This window comes from Pseudoliparis swirei, chromosome 5, assembly GCF_029220125.1.
Source record: "Pseudoliparis swirei isolate HS2019 ecotype Mariana Trench chromosome 5, NWPU_hadal_v1, whole genome shotgun sequence".
In the NCBI taxonomy this organism is placed as follows: Eukaryota; Metazoa; Chordata; class Actinopteri; order Perciformes; family Liparidae; genus Pseudoliparis; species Pseudoliparis swirei.
This window is the reverse complement of record NC_079392.1, coordinates 1,916,799-1,921,018: the sequence shown is the minus strand read 5'-3', so window position 1 is coordinate 1,921,018 and position 4,220 is coordinate 1,916,799.

Genomic DNA, 4,220 nt, shown 5'->3' with positions numbered 1-4,220 from the left:
CTAAATGGCGGATTTCCTCTGTGATTCATTGATAGATATAATTGAGTATCATCTGCAGGAAAAATTTAAGTTTTGGGACTGTTTTCTTATAATATTGGAAGAAAAGGAAGAATATACAAGAAGTGGGCCGAGCACAGAACCTTGTGGAACCCCATGACTGACTTTAGTGTGCATGGATGATTCCTTTAGTGCCAATCACACGGTCCACTCTCTGCTATGGAGTTGTGATTGTTCATGGTGTTCATGTTAATAAAGCTCCCAGATATAACAAGTACAGAGACGACGATGCTGATGCAATGAGAAGCTCATTAGTCATTTCCTCAAATAAACTATTGTTATGTTGGCTTTAATTTGCAGGTTTGAGGATTACTTCCTTTGTTGTATTATATTTTTATTTTAGAATAGCATGTGTCCTTCACAGTGAGCATATAAACTATATTAATTGTATTGTTTTTCAATATTTTAATAACCAATAAACATGTAAGTATTACAACAGAAAGCATTGGGATGTTTGTTTTGATCATTTTCATTGTGTTTATCGCAAGAGTAAGATATTTAAAAATCTGTACAAATAAAAAAAGAATTACAAAAAAACTGTCGAATTGAGAAATAAAATGTAATTTCTCAGCCCCATTTTTTTTATTTCTACGAAAAAAACGAGAATATAAAATATATTTTTGTACATGTATCTACCATTGTATTGCTATATTCCACTGCTTCTGTGAACCCAAGACCTTTTGGTAAACCAACTTCAAACACCAAAACAGTTCATCCACATGAGTAAAGGAATGTTTCCACAAGAGATATGAAGAATTTTTAGAAAATCGAAGTTCAATTTTCAGCTTTAGGGCCAAATTATCTCTTTAAACTTGTGCCTGAGGACAATTGTGCCTCATTTTGTAGAGAGCTGAGGTTGTTCTGCCATTTTAATGCAAAAAACACACTGGTATGTGTCATATGCAAGTGCCTTTAAAAGGTGAAATTAAGAAATTGTGTAAAATCGTGAAAATGACCCCAGAGGGTTAAATAAGCCCCCAGATAACTCTCGCCATCATTTTAAACCAATCCATCACTCTTTACCTCCATTTCCTCTCCCTCCATCTTCTCTCCTCACTCATCGCTCAATCATCCCCCCGGAGCCGGTCAGCTGCAGCTGTGGCCGGCGGTCAGGAGGTTAAGGCAAAGGTTGAGTGTCACGCCCACCGGGTCACGGCGCCGCGGCGCTGTTGTGTTAGACCGTGAATGGAGCGCTCAGAGCGCCAGACGAGGCGGCGAGCCCCTGACGCCCTGACTCTTGCCTGAGCTTGCCCTTTCCCGGGCAGAGGTCACAACAGAGGGCAAGGCCTCCCCCCCCTCCCCCTCCAGGTCACCGTCTCTATTGTCGTAACAGCCGCCATCAGAGCAGATGATGCTATTGTGGTTGTTCCGTCTCTCTGAGATCTGTGTGCAGCTTCTCAGATCATCAAAGAGGTTTTTAGACGACATGATTCTTGAAACCTCTGAGGCCGAACTCTGGAAAGAGAAGGGAATATTAACACCATCCAAAGCTCAAAAGATACGTACATATATGTATATTTAAATATATTTGTATGTATATATTGTATGTATATATATGTATATTTTAAAGTGTATATATACATATATGTATATATACAGGACTGTCTCAGAAAATTAGAATATTGTGATAAAGTTCTTTATTTTCTGTAATGCAATTAAAAAAAAAAAATGTCATGCATTCTGGATTCATTACAAATCAACTGAAATATTGCAAGCCTTTTATTCTTTTAATATTGCTGATTATGGCTTACAGCTTAAGAAAACTCAAATATCCTATCTCTAAATATTAGAATATCATGAAAAAGTATACTAGTAGGGTATTAAACAAATCACTTGAATCGTCTAATTAACTCGAAACACCTGGAAACACATTTTCAAATGTTTGATTTTGTTTTGCTGTTATAAATCTTTTTTTTTACTTGGTCTGAGGAAATATTCAAATTTTATGAGATAGGATTTTAGAGTTTTCTTAAGCTGTAAGCCATAATCAGCAATATTAAAAGAATAAAAGGCTTGCAATATTTCAGTTGATTTGTAATGAATCCAGAATGCATGACATTTTTGTTTTTTTAATTGCATTACAGAAAATAAAGAACTTTATCACAATATTCTAATTTTCTGAGACAGTCCTGTATATACTTGGGCTGTGAAACGATTAAAAATTGTAATCAGGTTAATCACAGGTTTCTGTGGATTAATCATGATTAATCACATATTACCGATATTCTCGGTATATTTTTGTGAGAACATAAAGATTCATGACAAAAGACGGATATATACATTTATACACAGGGGTGCACATAACTTGGGGGGGGGTGCAAGTGACTTTTTTTCCTCCCGATGTGCGCGCACACGCCAGCATCGGAGCTCTGCGGCGCGCGAGACGGAGATCGGAGTCGTGTTAACGCGACACGTAGAGACAGAATGACACGCTGCTGGAGAGACGACCAACAACAGACGGATTGGAAGCTCATTCTGCGCATGCGTTTAATGCGTTAAAAAAAGTAACTAATTAATCCTGGAATTTAATCATAACGCGTTAAAAATAAAGAACGAAAACATAACATAAGTATTCACAGCCTTTGCCATGACACTCAAAATTTAGCTCAGGTGCATCCTGTTTCATCCTTGAGATGTTTGATTGGAGTCCACCTGTGCTACATTCAGTTGATTGGACATGATTGAGAACACACCTGTCTATATAAGGTGTCACAGTTGACTGCATATCAGAGCATAAACCAAGCCATGAAGTTCAAGGAATTATCTATAGACCTCCGAGACAGAATTGTATCGAGGCTCAGATCTGGCGAAGGGTACAGAAAGATGTCTGCAGCATTGAAAGTCCCAATGAGCCCAGTGGCCTCCATCATCCGGACATGGAAGAAGTTTGGAACCACCAGGACTCTTCCTAGAGCCGCCCAGCCAGACTGAGCGATCGGGGCAGAAGGGCCTGAGTCAGGGAGGTGACCAGGAACCCGATGGTCACTCTGACAGAGCTCCAGCGTTGTTCTATGAAGAGAGGAGAACCTTCCAGAAGGACAACCATCTCTGCAGCGCTCCACAAATAAGGCCTGTTTGGTCGAGTGGCCAGACGGAAGCCACTCCTCAGTAAAAAGCACATGATGGCCCGCCTAGAGTTTGCAAAAAAGCACCTGAAGGACTCTCAGACCATGAGAAACCAAATTCTCCTGTCTGATGAAACAAAGATTGAACTCTGGCCTGAATGCCAAGCGTCATGTCTGGAGGGAACCAGGCGCTGCTCCTCACCTGGCCAATACCATCCCTACAGTGAAGCATGGTGGTGGCAGCATCATGCTGTGGGGTGTTTTTCAGCGGGAGGAACTGGGAGACGAGTCAGGACTGAGGGAAAGATGAATGCAGCAACGTACAGAGACATCCTGGATGAAAACATGCTCCAACGCGCTCTGGACCTCAGACTGGGGCGACGGTTCATCTTCCAACAGGACAACGACCCGAAGAACACAGCCCAGATAACAAGGGAGTGGCTTCGGGACAACTCTGTGAAGGTCCTGGAGCGGCCCAGTCAGAGCCCGGACTTGAACCCGATTGAACATCTCTGGAGAGATCTGAACATGGCTGTGCACCGACGCTCCCCATCCAACCTGATGGAACTTGAGAGGTTCTGCAAAGAAGAATGGGAGAAACTGCCCAGAAATAGGTGTGCCACGCTTGTGGAATCAGACCCAAGAAGACTTGAGGCTGTAATTGCTGCCAAAGGTGCTTCAACAAAGTATTGAGCAAAGGCTGTGAATACTTATGTACATGTTATGTTTTCGTTCTTTATTTTTAATAAATGTGCAAAAATTTTCAAAAAACAGTTTTCACTTTGTTATTATGGGTTTTTGTGTGTAGAATGTTGAGGAAAATAATGAATTTAATCCATTTTGGAATAAGGCTGTAACATAACATGTGGAAAAAATGAAGCGCTGTGAATGTGTATATAAACACACTTTAAAAATATATATGTATATATGTATATATACATATATATATGTATATATACACACTTTAGAAATATACATATATGTATATATATATGTACATATATATATATGCCTTCCAGTGGAGTACTAGAGTATGTCATAGAGTATATGCATGTATCAGTACAATAAGGAAATTGTACTTAAATATAGTATTTAAAT